Source organism: Pecten maximus, chromosome 2 (assembly GCF_902652985.1).
Source record: "Pecten maximus chromosome 2, xPecMax1.1, whole genome shotgun sequence".
NCBI classification, from domain to species: Eukaryota; Metazoa; Mollusca; class Bivalvia; order Pectinida; family Pectinidae; genus Pecten; species Pecten maximus.
The window spans coordinates 43,378,701-43,400,190 of NC_047016.1; positions in this window are offsets into that span (position 1 = coordinate 43,378,701).

Sequence of the window (21,490 nt, forward strand, 5' to 3'; positions counted from 1 at the left end):
CACTTTAAGATATCTCACTCCTTACAGATATCTCACTTATTACAGATATCTCACTCTTACAGATATCTCACTCCTTACAGATATCTCACTTCTTAGATATCTCACTCTTACAGATATCTCACTCCTTACATATATCTCACTCTTACAGATATCTCACTCTTACAGATATCTCACTCTTACAGATATCTCACTCCTTACATATATCTCACTCTTACAGATATCTCACTCTTACAGATATCTCACTCCTTACATGTATCTCACTCTTACATATATCTCACTCTTACAGATATCTCACTCCTTACCGATATCTCACTTTTAGATATCTCACTCCTTACAGATATCTCACTCTTACATATATCTGACTCTTACAGATATCTCACTACTTATAGATATCTCACTCTTACAGATATCTCACTCTTACAGATATCTCACTCCTTACATATATCTCACTCCTTACAGATATCTCACTCTGACAGATATCTCACTCTTACAGATATCTCACTCCTTACAGATATCTCACTCTTACAGATATCTCACTCTTCCATATATCTCACTCTTACAGATATCTCACTCTTACAGATATCTCACTCTTACATATATCTCACTCTTACAGATATCTCACTTTTAGATATCTCACTCCTTACAGATATCTCACTTATTACAGATATTTCACTCTTACAGATATCTCACTCTTACAGATATCTCACTCCTTACATGTATCTCACTCTTACATATATCTCACTCTTACAGATATCTCACTCCTTACCCATATCTCACTTTTAGATATCTCACTCCTTACAGATATCTCACTCCTTACAGATATCTCACTCCTTACAGATATCTCACTCTTACAGATATCTCACTCTTACAGATATCTCACTCCTTACATATATCTCAATCCTTACATATATCTCACTCCTTACAGATATCTCAGTCTTACAGATATCTCACTCCTTACAGATATCTCACTCCTTACATATATATCACTCTTACAGATATCTCACTCTTACATATATCTCACTTCTTACAGATATCTCACTCCTTACATATATCTCACTCTTACAGATATCTCACTCTTACAGATATCTCACTCCTTACCCATATCTCACTTTTAGATATCTCACTCCTTACAGATATCTCACTCCTTACAGATATCTCACTCCTTACAGATATCTCACTCTTACAGATATCTCACTCTTACAGATATCTCACTCTTACAGATATCTCACTCCTTACATATATCTCACTCCTTACAGATATCTCAGTCTTACAGATATCTCACTCTTACAGATATCTCACTCCTTACATATATCTCACTCCTTACAGATATCTCAGTCTTACAGATATCTCACTCCTTACAGATATCTCATTCCTTACATATATATAACTCTTACAGATATCTCACTCTTACATATATCTCACTTCTTACAGATATCTCACTCCTTACATATATCTCACTCTTACAGATATCTCACTCTTACAGATATCTCACTCCTTACGGGATATCTCACTCTTACAGATATCTCACTCCTTACATATATCTCACTCTTACAGATATCTTACTCTTACAGATATCTCACTCTTGCAGATATCTCACTCTTACAGATATCTCACTCCTTACATATATCTCTCTCTTACAGATATCTCACTCTTACAGATATCTCACTCCTTACATGTATCTCACTCTTACATATATCTCACTCTTACAGATATCTCACTCCTTACCGATATCTCACTTTTAGATATCTCACTCCTTACAGATATCTCACTCTTACAGATATCTCACTCTTACAGATATCTCACTCTTACAGATATCTCACTCCTTACATATATCTCACTCCTTACAGATATCTCTCTTACAGATATCTCACTCCTTACAGATATCTCACTCTTCCAGATATCTCACTCTTACAGATATCTCACTCTTACAGATATCTCACTCTTACAGATATCTCACTCTTACAGATATCTCACTTTTAGATATCTCACTCCTTACAGATATCTCACTCCTTACAGATATCTCACTCCTTACAGATATCTCACTCTTACAGATATCTCACTCTTACAGATATCTCACTCCTTACATGTATCTCACTCTTACATATATCTCACTCTTACAGATATCTCACTCCTTACCGATATCTCACTTTTAGATATCTCACTCCTTACAGATATCTCACTCTTACAGATATCTCACTCTTACATATATCTGACTCTTACAGATATCTCACTACTTACAGATATTTCACTCTTACAGATATCTCACTCTTACAGATATCTCACTCCTTACATATATCTCAATCCTTACATATATCTCACTCCTTACAGATATCTCAGTCTTACAGATATCTCACTCCTTACAGATATCTCACTCCTTACATATATATCACTCTTACAGATATCTCACTCTTACATATATCTCACTTCTTACAGATATCTCACTCCTTACATATATCTCACTCTTACAGATATCTCACTCTTACAGATATCTCACTCCTTACGGGATATCTCACTCTTACAGATATCTCAATCTTACAGATATCTCACTCTTACAGATATCTCACTCTTACAGATATCTCACTCTTACAGATATCTCACTCCTTACAGATATCTCACTCCTTACAAATATCTCACTCCTTACAGATATCTCCTTACATATATCTCAATCTTACAGATATCTCACTCTTACAGATATCTCACTCTTACAGATATCTCACTCCTTACATATATCTCACTCTTACAGATATCTTACTCTTACAGATATCTCACTCTTGCAGATATCTCACTCTTACATATATCTCACTCCTAACATATATTTCACTCTGATAGATATCTCAATCTTACAGATATCTCACTCCGTACAGATATCTCACTCTTACATATATCTCACTCTTACAGATATCTCACTCCTTACAGATATCTCACTCTTACAGATATCTCACTCTTACAGATATCTCACTCCGTACAAATATCTGACTCTTACATATATCTGACTCTTACATATATCTAACTCTTACAGATATCTCACTCCTTACAGATATCTCACTCCTTACAGATATATCACTCTTACATATATCTCACTCCTTACAGATATCTCACTCTTGCAGATATCTCACTCTTGCAGATATTTCACTATTACAGATATCTCACTCTTACAGATATCTCATTCCTTATATAAATCTCACTCTTACAGATTTATCACTCTTACAAATATATCATCCCTAATAGACATCTAACGCTTAGATATAACGCTATCTCATATTCACAGATACATCTTTCTTTCAGATATCTCACTCTTGTAGATATTTAATTCTTTATAGATATTTAACGCTTAGAGATATCTCTAGAGATATTTCACTCTTACACATATTTACAAATACCTCACTCTTGCAGATATCTCACTCCGTATATATATTTAACGCTTAGAGATATCTCACTCTAACAGCTATCTCTCATTTACAGATATCTCTTTTTGACAGATATTTCACTCTTACACATATTTACAGATATCTCATTCTGACAGATGTATCACTCTTACAGATATCTCATTCCTTATGGATATTTAACGCTTACAGAAATCTTTCTTACATATATCTCACACTTACATATACCTCACTCTTAGATATATCTCACACTTACATATATCTCACTCTTACAGATATCTCATTCCTTATATATATCTCACTCTTACAGATATCTCACTCTTACAGATATCTTACTCTTACAGATATCTCATTCCTTACATATATCTCACTCTTACAGATATCTTACTCTTACAGATATCTCACTCTTGCAGATATCTCATTCTTACATATATCTCACTCTTACATATATCTCACTCTTACAGATATCTCACTCCTTACAGATATCTATCTTACAGATATCTCACTCCTTACAGAAATCTCACTCTTACAGATATCTCACTCCTTCCAGATATCTCACTCCTTACATATATCTCACTCTTACATATATCTCACTCTTACAGATATCTCACACTTACATATATCGCACTCTTACAGATATCTCACTCCTTACGGGATATCTCACTCTTACAGATATCTCAATCTTACAGATATCTCACTCTTACAGATATCTCACTCTTACAGATATCTCACTCTTACAGATATCTCACTCTTACAGATATCTCACTCCTTACAAATATCTCACTCCTTACAGATATCTCCTTACATATATCTCAATCTTACAGATATCTCACTCTTACAGATATCTCACTCCTTACATATATCTCACTCTTACAGATATCTTACTCTTACAGATATCTCACTCTTGCAGATATCTCACTCTTGCAGATATCTCATTCCTTACATATATCTCACTCTTACAGATATCTCATTCCTTACATATATCTCACTCTTACAGATATCTCATTTCTTACATATATCTCACTTTTACAGATATCTTATTCTTACAGATATCTCACTCTTACATATACCTCACTCTTACATATATCTCACACTTACATATATCTCACTCTTACAGATATCTCATTCCTTACATATATCTCAATCTTACAGATATCTCACACTTACATATATCGCACTCTTACAGATATCTCACTCCTTACGGGATATCTCACTCTTACATATATCTCACTCTTACATATATCTCACTCTTACAGATATCTCACTCCTTACAGATATCTATCTTACAGATATCTCACTCCTTACAGATATCTCACTCTTACAGATATCTCACTCCGTACAGATATCTCACTCCTTACATATATCTCACTCTTACATATATCGCACTCTTACAGATATCTCACTCCTTACAGATATATCACTCTTACATATATCTCACTCATTACAGATATCTCACTCTTGCAGATATCTCACTCTTGCAGATATTTCACTATTACAGATATCTCACTCTTACAGATATCTCATTCCTTATATATATCTCACTCTTACAGATTTATCACTCTTACAAATATATCATCCCTAATAGACATCTAACGCTTAGATATATCGCTATCTCATATTTACAGATACATCTTTCTTTCAGATATCTCACTGTTGTAGATATATAATTCTTTATAGATATTTAACGCTTAGAGATATCTCTAGAGATATTTCACTCTTACACATATTTACAAATACCTCACTCTTGCAGATATCTCACTCTTTCAGATATCTCACTCCGTATATATATTTAACGCTTAGAGATATCTCACTCTAACAGCTATCTCTCATTTACAGATATCTCTTTTTGACAGATATTTCACTCTTACACATATTTACAAATACCTCACTCTTGCAGATATCTCACTCTTTCAGATATCTCACTCCGTATATATATTTAACGCTTAGAGATATCTCACTCTAACAGCTATCTCTCATTTACAGATATCTCTTTTTGACAGATATTTCACTCTTACACATATTTACAGATATCTCATTCTGACAGATGTATCACTCTTAAAGATATCTCATTCCTTATGGATATTTAACGCTTACAGAAATCTTTCTTACATATATCTCACACTTACATATATCTCACACTTACATATATCTCACACTTACATATATCTCACTCTTACAGATATCTCATTCCTTATATATATTTAACGCTTACAGATAAATCACACTTACAGATATATCACTCTTACAGATATCTAATTCTAACAGATGTCTAACTCCTTGCTGATATCTGTCTCTGAAAGATATCTCATATCTACTTATACCTCACTCTTTACAGTTATATCACTTTTACAGATATCTCCCTGCTAATATATATCTCTTTCTAAAAGCTATCTCACTGTTAAAGGTATCTTACTCTTACAGATATCTCACTCTAAAAGATAATGCCTTTCTTACAGATATCTCACTCATTACAGTTATCTCCCCCTTCAAAGATATCTCACTCTTACAGATATCTCACCCTTAAAAGATATCTCACTCTTACAGATATCTCACTCCTTACAGATATCTCACCCTTAAAAGATATCTCACTCTTACAGATATCTTCTTCTTGGCAGAAATATCACTCCTTACATATACATGTAACTCACTCCTTACAGATATGTCACTCCTTATAGCTATCTCACCTTTAAAAGATATCTCACTCCTTATAGATATCTCACCCTTAATAGATAACTCACTCCTTATAGCTATCTCACCCTTAATAGATATCTCACTTCTTATAGATATCTCACCCTTAAAAGATATCTCACTCCTTATAGCTATCTCACCCTTAATAGATATCTCACTTCTTATAGATATCTCACTCCTTACAGATATATCACTCCTTATAGCTATCTCACCCTTAAAAGATAACTCACTCCTTATAGATATCTCACTTCTTGCAGATATCTCACTCCTTATAGTTATCTCACTCCTTAATAGATATCTCACTTCTTATAGATATCTCACTCCTTACAAATATGTCACTCCTTATAGCTATCTCACCCTTAAAAGATAACTCACTCCTTATAGATATCTCACTTCTTGCAGATATCTCACTCCTTATAGTTATCTCACTCCTTACAGATATCTCACTCCTTATAGCTATCTCACCCTTAAAAGATAACTCACTCCTTATAGTTATCTCACTCCTTAATAGATATCTCACTTCTTATAGATATCTCACTCCTTACAAATATGTCACTCCTTATAGCTATCTCACCCTTAAAAGATAACTCACTCCTTATAGATATCTCACTTCTTGCAGATATCTCACTCCTTATAGCTATCTCACCCTTAATAGATATCTCACTTCTTATAGATATCTCACTCCTTACAGATATATCACTCCTTATAGCTATCTCACCCTTAAAAGATAACTCACTCCTTATAGATATCTCACTTCTTGCAGATATCTCACTCCTTATAGTTATCTCACTCCTTAATAGATATCTCACTTCTTATAGATATCTCACTCCTTACAAATATGTCACTCCTTATAGCTATCTCACCCTTAAAAGATAACTCACTCCTTATAGATATCTCACTTCTTGCAGATATCTCACTCCTTATAGTTATCTCACTCCTTACAGATATCTCACTCCTTATAGCTATCTCACCCTTAAAAGATAACTCACTCCTTATAGTTATCTCACTCCTTAATAGATATCTCACTTCTTATAGATATCTCACTCCTTACAAATATGTCACTCCTTATAGCTATCTCACCCTTAAAAGATAACTCACTCCTTATAGATATCTCACTTCTTGCAGATATCTCACTCCTTATAGTTATCTCACTTCTTGCAGATATCTCACTCCTTAATAGTTATCTCACTCCTTAATAGATATCTCACCCTTAATAGATATCTCACTCCTTACAGAAATCTCACTCCTTACATATACATGTAACTCACTCATTACAGATATGTCACTCCTTATAGATATCTCACTCCTTACAGATATGTCACTCCTTATAGATATCTCACTTCATACAGATATCTCACTCCTTATAGCTATCTCACCCTTAATATATATATCACTCCTTATAGCTATCTCACCCTTAAAAGATATGTCACTTCTTATAGTTATCTCACTCCTTACAGATATGTCACTCCTTATAGATATCTCACTCCTTACAGATATGTCACTCCTTATAGATATTTCACCCTTAAAAGATATCTCACTCCTTATAGCTATCTCACCCTTAATAGATATATCACTCCTTACAGATATCTCACTCCTTACAGATATCTCACTTCTTACAGATATCTCACCCTTAAAAGATAACTCACTCCTTATAGATATCTCACTCCTTACAGATATCTCACTCCTTATAGTTACTCACTCCTTACAGATATCTCACTCCTTACAGATATATCACTCCTTACAGATATCTCACTCCTTATACTTATCTCATCCTTAAAAGATATCTCACTTCCAACAGATATATCACTTATTATTTTTCTTTGTGCATTTCCAAGATGTCTGCATACATTTACAGTTGATCTCGTAAAAATAACCAACTAGTGTTTTCGTTAATATATTGATCTAACGTTACAGTGTTTGTGTAAAGAATTTATTGACCCCGTGATTTATGTGAATGCAGACCCCGCATATAGGTTTTCCTAGCTGTTTATTTCATTGTGTATCGGATGCTTAAGTCTCCCCTGTGTGTGTGTGACATACCTAGTCAGTAATGCTATATACAGAGCACTGATTATTCTTGTTCAACAAGAACATCGGACATTCTAATTTCAATGCATTTTCCAATAAATGTTATTTTTGTATCGATGAGTCAGACTTTTCTTTGACAGGAATGATAACTGTTGACAGTGAATATATTAACCGTGATATCTTAAGCATGCTACGAGTCATCATTAAACAGTCTCATATGGCGTAAAACGAGGAGATAGGACATGTTTGAACTTAAACTGTCGGAGAAGTTGCTACGCAATGTATAATAGTTGTAATTCAGGATTTTTGTGGTTTATCATCAAGATCCTTCAAGATGGCGCCTCATCGAGAATCCAACGTTATTGTTAGATTGGCCTACACTTTAAAGGGACAATTTAGTTAACTAGCGAATTTGAAAACGGACACAAAATTGACATGTATATAGTTGACCACCTGCAAAGTTACGATTTCAGTACATAGAAATTGTAAGAAGATATACGCGTGTTCATGTACTCAATCTGTGGAGAGAAATGTAATAGCAAACAAGAGGCCCAGTGGGTCTGCATCACTCACCTGGATACTTCAGTAATTATGGCAAGATACTCTTAGTTAAGTGATATTTCAAATATTTTCTTGCTTTTGAACTGTATCTACCAACAATGGTTGGTTTAATGCTCCATACTCAATTTCAGCAAAATCCATTCAGGCGGCCAGGACTATTAGGGACTTAAAGGAATTGTTGACGGACGACGGACGGACGACGAACGGACGACGAACGCTGCGTCATGGCATTAGCTCATGATCACCGGCCCTTCGGGCCAGATGACCTAAAACCGTTAAGGACACAACATATTTTGTCAATCGGATAATGAAGTATAGAATATCACACCAAATTAAGAACGCGGAGTCCAGCAGTGTATTTGATTTTACCGCCATTTATCAAAATGTATAGATATTTTGAGGATACTGTTTGGAACGTGGAGTATTGGTTCTCTTGTATGTTTTTAAAGTTCAAATAACCCTCCAAGGAACAGATTTACTCCTTCCAAATATGATCAGGTGTTATCCTTGAATTATGCTGGTAATGCCAAACAGGATACTATCATATACAGTCGGGTACATATACTTTTGAGATCACTACAATGAAAACAATCTGGCTTGTTAAAGAGCTTAAACAAGAAAACATAAACATTGAATTTCAAACGAGAACCTAAACAGATATTCACCATGCTAACCCTGAATCACAGGGACCTGAGAATTTGTTAGTCTACGTTTATTTGGACCTTCCCTGGTGTGTATATATAGCACATGTTCAAATGTTTTGAGGGTTAGATTAAAATTCAGTAAAAAAAAATTGCACCCACCCAAAACGTCTGAAAATATGCCATACATGTATACATATGTATGTTCACCAGTCGTAATACATGTAGACTTAACAGATTCTCGGGTTTATGTGCCCGGAATTATATACGGATTGGATTATGAAGCAATAGTTGATCCTATCCCGGTAAAGATTAGAAATCCAGTGTAATCCTTCTGAAATATCAGTGTGACCCAACCACGCTATTACTGGCGCTAACTAAAATCAGTGTGACCCAACCACGCTATTACTGGCGCAAACTAAAATCAGTGTGACCTAACCACGCTATTACTGGCGCTAACTAAAATCAGTGTGACCCAACCACGCTATTACTGGCGCTAACTAAAATCAGTGTGACCCAACCACGCTATTACTGGCGCTAACTAAAATCAGTGTGACCCAACTACGCTATTACTGGCGCTAACCAAAATCAGTGTGACCCAACCACGCTATTACTGGCGCTAACTAAAATCAGTGTGACCCAACCACGCTATTACTGGCGCTAACTAAAATCAGTGTGACCCAACCACGCTATTACTGGCGCTAACTAAAATCAGTGTGACCCAACCACGCTATTACTGGCGCTAACTAAAATCAGTGTGACCCAACCACGCTATTACTGGCGCTAACTAAAATCAGTGTGACCCAACCACGCTATTACTGGCGCTAACTAAAATCAGTGTGACCCAACCACGCTATTACTGGCGCAAACTAAAATCAGTGGACCAAGAAGGACCCCAGTCACAGTTAGTAATTCAGTTTTGGAACTTTTTTTGCCAAATACTCTTCCTTATCCAGACACTATATATAAGGCTGTGTACAGTTAGCTCAACATTCGACATACGACATTCAACATTCAAAACATTCATATCTTGTCTTTTTACTAGCCAGGTTTTTACTAACAATTCAACAACTTTAGTAAAAGTAAAACAATGGTCATGGGCGCAAAAATAAATAAACAATTTTACAAAAGTGTTGCTAGGGGACGAGTCCTGTGTCAATATAAGAATAAGAATATAGTCTGTCTTAAAATACATAAGAATCAGTCACTATCTGAATCTATCACATGAACTTTCTCTCTTGAGTTTTGTTGAAAAAAAAAGAAGAAAGTTATTTGCCATGAAATGTTGGTTCCTGCTAGAATCGAGACGGCTGTAGAACCGAGGCTGTAACCATTTTGTCCAGAAATAGTTTGTTGCATAGAATTTTGGTTTACATTTGAAACAGCTTCGGTAATGGGAACCAAAACATTGTTAGTGTTTGCTGTCTCATGAGCTGTAATCATTTGTAAAGCATCTTCAATCTCCTGTGAAGCCAGAATAAGATCTTGGTCTTCAGGGTCATAGTTTTCATCCACTTCAGCTTGGGGTGGTACCGACTCACTGTTGCTAGATAATATATCAGACATTTGCTTCTGTTGCTGGAGCGAAACACTGGGATAATGGTTAATTGACTTCACATTCGTATGGCCTGCGAGTTGCACTATTTGAGTTGGGTCAACACCGCTGTGAAGTAACTTGGTAATAGTTCGAGGTGAAGAACCCGGATGACGTGATATCAACCCGGTTGGTGTAAAAACGGGCAATGTTATGACAACGCGGTCAGCACTAGTATCACATTGTCAAAATGTATCATATCAGAGGCAAAGGTGTGATAAAGACTGTTACATTGTCATACTCTATAATACACAGTTATTGTATGTGTGTGAGGGAAATAACACTTTTTCATTATTTTCATTTTCCGAAATGTTCCTGTATCATTGCCTTAAACGATTACTGTCTGCTTCGTCTTGGTGACGAATACGCGTATGCATTGTCCAATCAGAATGAACGAAGCAAAAAAAAAAAAAAAAAAACCCGCAAAAATATGAATGCGCTCATTCCGGGTAAATAGCACTTTTGACTATTAACCTGGTTAATAACATTTTTGGAGGATGTGGGTTCAAATAGCATTTCTATTGTCTACCTTTTATATAGTGTAAAATAAGGAAAGGTATAATAATAACGAATGTTATACCGTCATACCCTGTGATTACGATTGTTGCACTGTCATGCACTATAACAAGAGGCCCATGGGGCCTGTATCGCTCACCTGGTTGGATTTGACCAAATGTCAAAATAGTGTTCATGTTCAATTCGTTTTATTTGTCAACCTCAAACAATGCTTTATATGCTTAAAGGATGGGGATCCCAACTGCTTTAAAGAAATAACGAAGTCCAGACTCTCTAAGTTTACAACATGCATTCATAACTCTATGACTAGTAGCGATTTAAAGGAATTACCTTTATTTCCCCTATGGGGCCCCATAAATTTGGCCAAAGTCATCATTAAATACAAAATCTGTTTCACTTTCCCCAAGGATGTTTCTGACCAAATTGGGTTCGAATCCATTCATAACTTTCATAATTTCCCCTATTGGGCCCCACTCCTTTGGTCCCTTGGGGGTCAGAGTCACCATTTATGCAAAATCTGTTCCCCTTCCCCAAGGCTGTTTCCAACTAAATTGGGTTCAAATCCATTAATAACGTAAGACTAGTAGCGATTTTAAGGCTTTACCTCTATTTCCCCTATTGGGCCCCACCCCTTTGGCCCCTCAGGGGTCAGAGTCACCATTTATGCAAAATCTGTTCCCCTTCCCCAAGGATGTTTCTGACTAAATTGGGTTCAAATCAATTCATAACTGTATGACTAGTAGCGAATTGAAAGGAATTACCTCTTTTTCCCCTATTGGGCCCGCCCCTTTGGCCACACAGGGGTCAGAGTCACCATTTATGCAAAATCTGTTCCCCTTCCACCAAGGATGTTTCTGACCGAATTGGGATCAAATCCATTCATAACTTTATGACTAGTAGCGATTTAAAGGCATTACCTCTATTTCCCTTATTGGGTCCCGCCCCATTGGCCCCTCAGGGGTCAGAGTCACCATTTATGCAATATCTGTTCCCTTTCCCCCAAGGATGTTCCTTACTAAATTGGGTTCAAATCAATTCATAACTTTATGACTAATAGAGAATTGAAAGGAATTACCTCTATTTCCCCTATTGGGCCCCGCCCATTTGGCCCCTTGGGGGTCAGAGTCACCATTTATGCAAAATCCGTTCCCCTTTCCCCAAGGATGTTTATGATCAAATTGGGATCAAATCCATTCATAACTTTATGACCTGTAGCGATTTTAAGGCATTACCTCTATTTCCCCTATTGGGCCCCCGCCCCTTTGGCCCCTCAGGGGTCAGAGACACCATTTATGCAAATATAATTTGAATTTGATGATATCTGTACATAAAAACATCAATTAGGATATTTATTATAGAAAGGTAATCACTATTTGTTGATCAACAGTCTGGATATGTAAATTTTTGTGTCATACATAATATAACACATGCGCACAACAAACTACAACGCCGCAACAAAGAGAACAATGACCAAATGGGTCAGACAACCTAGAAATGACTGCAGTAATACGGACGCTGCTCGTATTCTGCTTGATTGCTGGATAGTAGGCCATTACAAACTCGGTAATATTTACACAATCTGTACCAGTACTTCGCTACTGTCACTACTATATATTAACATTTACACTGCAGCCCCACTATATAGCTTAACCAAGCTCACTTGAAGGTCACAAGTCCATAACTTCCAAATCTTGATTATGACGTCATTATTATAGTGACGTCATAATTGTAACATCGGCGATAACGAAAGATGGCTGTTGAAAAGGCTGTTCCGTCTTTGACGATAATAATTTGTTCATTCATTGTAGAAGCAAAATTCCTGGACATATTATAAGTCTTTAAAAATCGTTGTCAAATGTAAATATAAGCATTGTACTGATTTCATTTGGAAGTTATGGGCTGATGAATGCCAACTGGACAAAGGCAAATTCAACATGAGCGCTATGACAACTGGACAAAGGCAATTTCAACATAAATCGAGTGGTCAATCTGGACATACTGTGATGGTAGTGTAACGATAGGCCAGGTGTATAGCGTTCAATGGGGACATAAACAGACAGAAGTGTCAGATGCTTTTTTTGTTTTAGTTAAGTTATTATTATATTAATCATTCAAGACTTACTTCAAAGTCAATCGAAAGCCGAGCGATATTTACTCGCTCGCGCGCCAATCACAATATTGCTATAAATAACACAAACACCAAGGCGGCAAAATATCGTTAAGTTTTGTTTTCTCGATTTCCCGGTAAACATTTGTGGTACTCATCTAGCTAGGAATTAAAAACTAAAAACGTACATAATTTGGAGTGTATATGTACCGTACATTTACAAAACAATACATCTGTAGTATCGCTAGTATAGATCGTGATTTCATTACATAAAAAAATATCTTCGTTTTCTCAACACCGGGCTGGGATACTGCAGAGACGTGTATATCAGATATATCACGTTTCTGGATACTGTAAGTACAAAATGTGAGTCCAGCTACAGAGTACCTGTACTGTACGACAAGGTATGTTCCAACAAACACATCACGGTATCAGGCAGTGTACCTGTCGATCATGAATCAGGACCTTTGTTCCACTAATCCCCAACACTCTTCCACACCGTGTCGCGCGGTGTCAGTAAACAGGTGAACACTCGGGTTTTGAGCCGGTGTCAGCCGGTGTTTCAACCGACATGCAACCGACTGAGTGAGTGGAAGGGATTAGACCTCGCCACTGTGGCGGTGATTGGGGACCATACCACCTGACGCGTACTGTAGGGATCGACTGTGAATATTGGGATAGCACAGAAACATAACGGGAAAGGTACAAAACACGTACATTCAATGAAAATAACGTTTTTATCTTGATATCCCTTTAAGAATTTGGCTTGCCAAGTGCCGACCAACTAAACTTATGCCTGATCTTTACTTATAGTTAGTTGATTCCTTGTTTAATTATAAACATATTTGCACCATCATGCCATGACAAAATCTTCGTCAAAATTTTAACTTCTCCTTTGACCCCTTTACCTTGACCTTTGGACAGTTTATTCTAGACCTAAAATGAATGTTTTAATCTTCCCAAATGAATACCAATATCCAGAATATTCAACTAGTGAATTAGCATTCGAATATTTGGTACATCCAATATATGCTGAATATTACATGTACATACATCCCTTCAGTCTTTTGGTCAGAAATATATGCTCCAGGGCAGTTTAGGACCATTTCAAGTTACATTCTGATAAATAAAAAGCAGAATGCAAGCTATGCTAGGAAATTTAGATGTACAAGGGAACGACACCAAACATTGCAAATCTTCATGGTATAAGATTGAAAAACATGTTCAAACTTCCATTCCAATCCAGCATTGAGTTCAATATAAAAAGACATTATATAGCCACTTCTTTGACATGAATAGGTTGCAAAACACATTAGTGACGAGATTTAAACAACATGTCTCTAACATGACATTGTAAGCAAGGTGCAATATTGCTATCATATTTCTCCTTACTGTGTAAGGTAAACCATGTGCTACACCATGTTTTAACAAGAGGCCCACGTGCCTTAACGGTCACCCGAGTTTCGATATATTTTAGCATATTTGGCTCCTGTGACCTTGAACGAAAATCAAGGTTATTCATTTGAACAAACTTGGTAGCCCTTTATCCCAGCATGCTACAGACCTAATATTGGGTATCTGGGCCTTTTGGTTATCAAGAAAAATTGTTTAAAGATTTTAGGTCTGTGTACGGTAAACCATGTGCTACACCATGTTTTAACAGGAGGCCGATGTGCCGTAACAGTCACCTGAGTGCCTCCAGCCTCCAGGTACCCCATAGCTTACACCTTCTTGAAAAGCGACGCCATATTAGATTAGGAAAAAACAGACATTAGGAAAAACAAAAAAGTTATACAAATCTTGGACAATATCTTTTGAAAAAGATTCATCAGAAGTGAAGTGAAAGTCAATAGAACTTAAGCACCTGCATCAGCAATTTGTATTTCGTCGCAGAATGCTAATCAAAGTACTCCCATACATCTATCAACATGAGACCAACACGTCAAGCCGTGCGAAACCACACAGCAATCAAAAGGAGACATATTGAAAACCCTCGGGTAGACTCTGCAAGTTCTGGGGCATACCAGACAGCTGTTTCTACAAACAACGAACAAAGATTTTCCCTTAAGATGAATAAAATTTATTTCACTTAAGTGAAATTCATTTTCACTTAAGTGAAATAAAACATAATGCAAATTAAAGAAAGTCTTTTAACCTTAAGGTAAAAAGTATTTCATTTAAGTGAAATAAATTTGAAGTAAATTTTACCTAACAGGAAATGGGATTAAATGTTAAAACGGCTTGTCATATGGATACAAATTTTATAAGCACATGCATGTACAAAATGATTTTCTGAATAAAGTTCATTAGTTTGAGTAAAAATATGGACTTCTGTGTTGATATATCGCTAAGTCAGTGGTTTGAAGCAAATGTTTTGAAGTCAGCCACATTGGACTGAAAACAGAAGTAGGTGGAGCATGGTGAAAAAGTCGCCAAATATGGGCATACACAGCAATTCTATTCTGGATTTTAATAAACAAATAATAATGTTCATTTAAAAACACAATTTCAAATTTGATCTATAGAATACTAACTGTAGTTGTAAACAACATGTGAAGTTGCTAGTCAATGTTGTTAGGTGCCGCATCTAAGTGTCTCACACACGAAGTGCTAGTTACCTTCATGGCCGAGGTGTGTGCAATTGTAAATTCTATACCGGTCGGACCGATATCTACCGGTCCAGAATCGCCAGAAATTCTGAGTCCGGCAGTCCTACTAAATCAGAAAGTAGGCCAAAGTGATCAAATATCCTCTGTTTCCGTTTGTGAGAAAGATTTCTACAAGTCTCATCGGAGAAGGGTACAACTGCTATCGGACGTGTTCTGGAAAAAGTGGCATGACGGTTATCTCGAATCGTTACAACAAAGAAGGAAATGGACAAACGCCCGTCCCAGCGTTCGTGTCGGAGACGTCATTCTTCTAAAGGACAAAGGACTACCGCGCAATGAGTGGTCTCTCGGTTTGGTACAAAATGCTATACCCAGCGAATGCGATGGGAAAGTTAGAAAGGCTGAAGTGCGTGTTGTGAGGAACGGAAAATCAACTGTGTTCGTGAGACCTATCACCGAAATGGTCATTCTTGTTGAGAACAGTAACTAAGTGCGTTATTAGTCGAACTGTGTCTTAATTTAAGTGTATACAGTTTATAAACTTATTGATTATAATGTAAAAATGTTTGTATGGTTATATTAGATGATATCTATAATATCAGACGGGGAGTGTGCCAGAACGGCGTTCTGATTATTATATTGAATCTTAGTGGTGCGCATCCTTGAATCACTGGTCGGCGCTAAAGTCATTACCTCCCTTTGGTGACTTTGGTGACGTCACCACTTTTTGTGTAGAATTTTTCACAGCGTTGTGTTCTTTAGCAGACGACACGAATTTTACGTCTTTTGTAAGTTTCTGGTGTTAAATACAACACATTTATAATTATCATTGTATTTGAAAGATAATCCTATATATCGTGGATATTGTATATACGAGATTTAGATGAAAAAAGTTGATAAATGAAGTTTGTTTGTTTAGAAAGTGTCAGATAATCGGATAAGTTCAATGTCCTATGATTGACGAGTTATACTTTCATGTTAATTATTACCAAGCTCTCGCCAAGTCAATATTGTTCATGAGGTGTGTTTATAAAATTACATTGATTAACGTCAATCGTGTCATCAGAATACCATAAATATTATTTTACGTGCTAGTTAGTCATTTTTATTGTGAAATGTTGTTCATAAGTTTTTCGTGATTGAAATCATAATAATTCATATTTACATCTGTGTCAGACAACCGGTACAATATATAGCAACAATGTGATTTGTATGGTATAAATCCAGTATTATTTCGTGCAGAATATGGTTCCATCGTTCTGTATGGTACACATCTAGCACTGTCAGGTTATAGAGAATATGGTTTTATCGTTCTGTACGTAACTGATAGTAAGTTTTGTGTTCTTGCAGTGAATCTCGTTGAGAATATAATATATCCAGTCTTATGTTGCGTGTGTCGTGAGAGCATGAATGCCCAGCTGGGTGTCCCTACAGCGTAAGTTTATACAGTAAATTCTGTTTAAATGCATATGCTAATATGCTGTTCATGAATTTCATTGAAGTATGTCTGTATACTTAAGTAACTACAGTTTAGTGTTATTGTCAGTTTATTCGACAGTATTTCATTTATTTAGGCAGTATTAACTGTATCGACCAATAATTCGGTTAAGGAAAGAAAGATGCAGAGACCTTTTACATTTTAAAATAATTCTAATAATTGTATGTCGATATTTTCATGATGATCTTGATGTATGAACTTATACCGACAACAATAGTCCATGTTGATTAGTTACATATTACACACTAGGTTTTTTGTAAATTAGATACTAAATAACATAATGTATTACATTATGTACATCATTATAAAGAGCAAGTTGGAATAAGATGATATGCTACAAAAATGATACAGTAATCAATGTATCTAATTGTAGGTTCATAGAACAGTTTTATATGATATTAATGTACAAGTAGGGTTATCACTTTATTATGTACTATATTTGTAAGAACTGTTTATGCTTGTATCATTGTAGTTCTTACGGTGTTACGGTTGATGTTTGAAATAAACATTGATGGTAACCATTTTCTGTCTACCCAGTTTTATTCTTAACGCACAAGAGATGAGGGGCAGAACAATAATTACAGCTAGTAGCCCAATTATTAGACAATATTGTATATGCGGGTACAATAAAAATATTACTTAAATTCTACAAACAGAACTGTCGCAAAATAATTGAATACCAAGCTGTTATCAATTAATTTGATAAGAGATAACTTCAGCCTCGGAGATAGACTGGGTTCTTCATCCCAGCTGGCCACAAAAAGTACTATCATATGACCTGCTGCCAATGAATCCTTTGTTATTGATAGGCTAACAAAAATCAATACATACTAGGATTATATTCAGTAGGAACAGTTATAGATATAATTCTACTTGCATACGATTTCAGCCAACAACAATTGATACAATGATAAATGAAACATTTCGTCACAGTATTCACGACAGAAAATTAAAGCATGAAAAACAGTATTACCATATAGTAAGCGAATGATAATAAACCAGTACACGTAATTTCATATGTCCCTTAGATAAACAGTATTTAATGTCTTAATTCATTTGTTTTGTAAATATACATGACCACGTTTGGAATGCTGGTTCAGTTCTCTGATGACATAACATCTATTTCCTATACAAAAAAAGACCTAATTTCTGTGTATAAGGGACATTCCATAAGAAAATGATATTCGTTTTCAATTTGAATACAAAAATTACAATAACGCATTTCCGGAGGTGTTGGAATTGGGCGATGCCATCTTCCCGCTTCTGTATTCAATCTATGAGAAGATACCCGAAACCTTGTAAATTGCTTTTTTTTTTTTTTTTTTTTATATTTACAATATCAAGACATCTCTTGTAACCAAATTCAATTAAGAAAAGTATATAACATCTGGCTCGTGGCGAGTATATATAAATATGTCTCTATAAATATGTCTCGTACCCTTGATTGGAATAATGATAAAAATACATCAATATCTTCAACTCCTTGCAGCCAAACATAACCAAAAACATGAGCACATAATATGTTCTTCACGTGTTTAGCCCAGTTTATGGTACGAAAAGTTTCCGCTTGCGTGTAACTCGTTATATTTATAGACTTACTTTAGCCAGTATATTCTTTTGGTTATGCAAGATTTTTAACCAATAATAAATCATCTCGGTGTATATGATAAATTTAAGTTTTATACATGTAGAGGACTTAGTTGGAGATCATTGGTCTGTTCCCGATGAATATAAAATATCGGTGCATATATGCCTCTAGCCCCCCCCCCCCCCCCCCCCCCCCCCTCCCCCCTCTGAATCCGCCACTGATTACGACATTCCTAGAGATACTAGGATGAAAAGTGTTTCGAATGGTGTACAGTAGTCTAAATTGTAAAGATGATATGTCGCCAGACCCATCATATTTTTAGTAATTAGATATGTAAATATGTTTAAGTTATATTGTGATAAATTATTAGTTCATTTTTACAACATTAATTTCACTCCATGACTTATAGTCGATTAGTCGTGGAGTGAAATTAATGATGTAAATATCAGGCGCGTAGCCAGGCTTCCACATCATTTTCTCAAGATAACTTTTTTTTTTCATTAGATAATTTTCAAACAAATATTGTTTTAATGATATGATATGAAAATGTTAAAAGTCCTGTAGATGGTTTCCCATCAAACCCTACATCAACCTGCAATTAATGTAGGCCTAGTCACCGGTATCTAGATTGTTTGACACTGTATCCGAACGTCTCCAGGTGTCTAGAGATTCTACACGTATATGACCGTTATGTCTTCAGCGTCGGCCAAAGACATACGGGGACTGATTGATATGTTGTGAGCCTCATATTGAAGGAGGCACTCAAGGATGTTCTTTTTAAGTCCAACTATTCTCCGACTATAGGGCCGTGTACTCAATGACTGGTTTCATTTGGTTATAGTTTATATCGACGAGGTAGCACTCAAAAGTAAACAAGACAAGCGGCTTTTGCAAAATGCACAAATTGGTGAAAGAGCAGTAATTCTATATTTGCATAAAATGGTTTAACAACTAAGGATATCCATATTAGTATGCCTGCAACACTAGGGAAAGATGCCCCTTCATATGCTACAGTGAAAAGGTGGGTGTCGCAATTGAAGCGCGGCCGACAGAGCCATGAGGATGACCCCGTCCTGGATGGCCTGTCAATTTGCAACCCCAGAAATTATCAATAATGTTCATGATATTGTTATGATTGACAGACGAGTCAAATAAAGATATAAAGCTAGTATAATTGGTATTTCACAGAGAGGAGTACATTCCATTCTGACCGAGGGTCTTGCAATAAGAAAGCTTTCGGCCCGAAGGATACCAAGACTTCTGACAGTTGATTAAAAGCACACCAGGCGCATATCATCGCATGCTATTAACCTTTTTGAGGAAGATCCTGCCAACTTTTTTTTTAGAGATCTGTCACTATGGATGACAAATGGGTCCATCATTTTACCCCAGAGGCCAAACAACAATCGAAATAATGGCAGCACCCTGGCTCTCCCCTGCAAAAGAAGGCAAAGACTGTTCCATCAGCTGGGAAGGTTATGGCCTTGGTTTTCTGGGATGTATCTCCAAATAGGACAAACAATCAATGGCACATACTACGCTTCACTTCTGAAGCAGTTATGGAAAAATATTAAACTTAAGCGGCGCGGAAAGCTCATAAAGGTGTGTTATTCCATCAGGACAATGTTCCTGTTCACAAGTCTTTCATTGCTATGGCTGCCATTGACGATTGTGGCTTTAAATTGATTGATCATCCGTCGTATTCACATGATCTCGCTCCATCAGACGTTCATCTATTTCAAAAACTGAAAACAGCTATTTCAGGGACCCACTTTAGTCCGATGATGACGTCATGCATGCAGTAGATGGTTCTTTCTGAACAGCCAAGAAAAGGAGTTCTATAAAAGTGGCATTGAGGCCCTTAAACACCACCGGCAAACGTGTATAGATATTGAAGGGAATTTTGTTGAAAATAATGCAATATGAGGTTCACAACATGTCAATCAGCCCTCGTACCTGAGATCAACCATGGACGGAGAATGGATGCCTCTCTGACATAGCATGTTGCATGTGTGTTGCAATTATGTAGATGTAGATACAGTGGTGACCATGTTTGTTAATAATTTATAAAAGGTATTAATCCATCGTCTATTAAAACACACATCTTAGTTTCCATATATATGTATATGACATTTGTATGATTAATCACCTGAATGTGTACACGAAATATATTTTCAATCAACATCATTGCATAATTGACAATGTATTACAGATTATAAGTCATGACTTTCATGGTATATGTTTTGTGCTAATACATGTATGTATCTCGTAAAACAT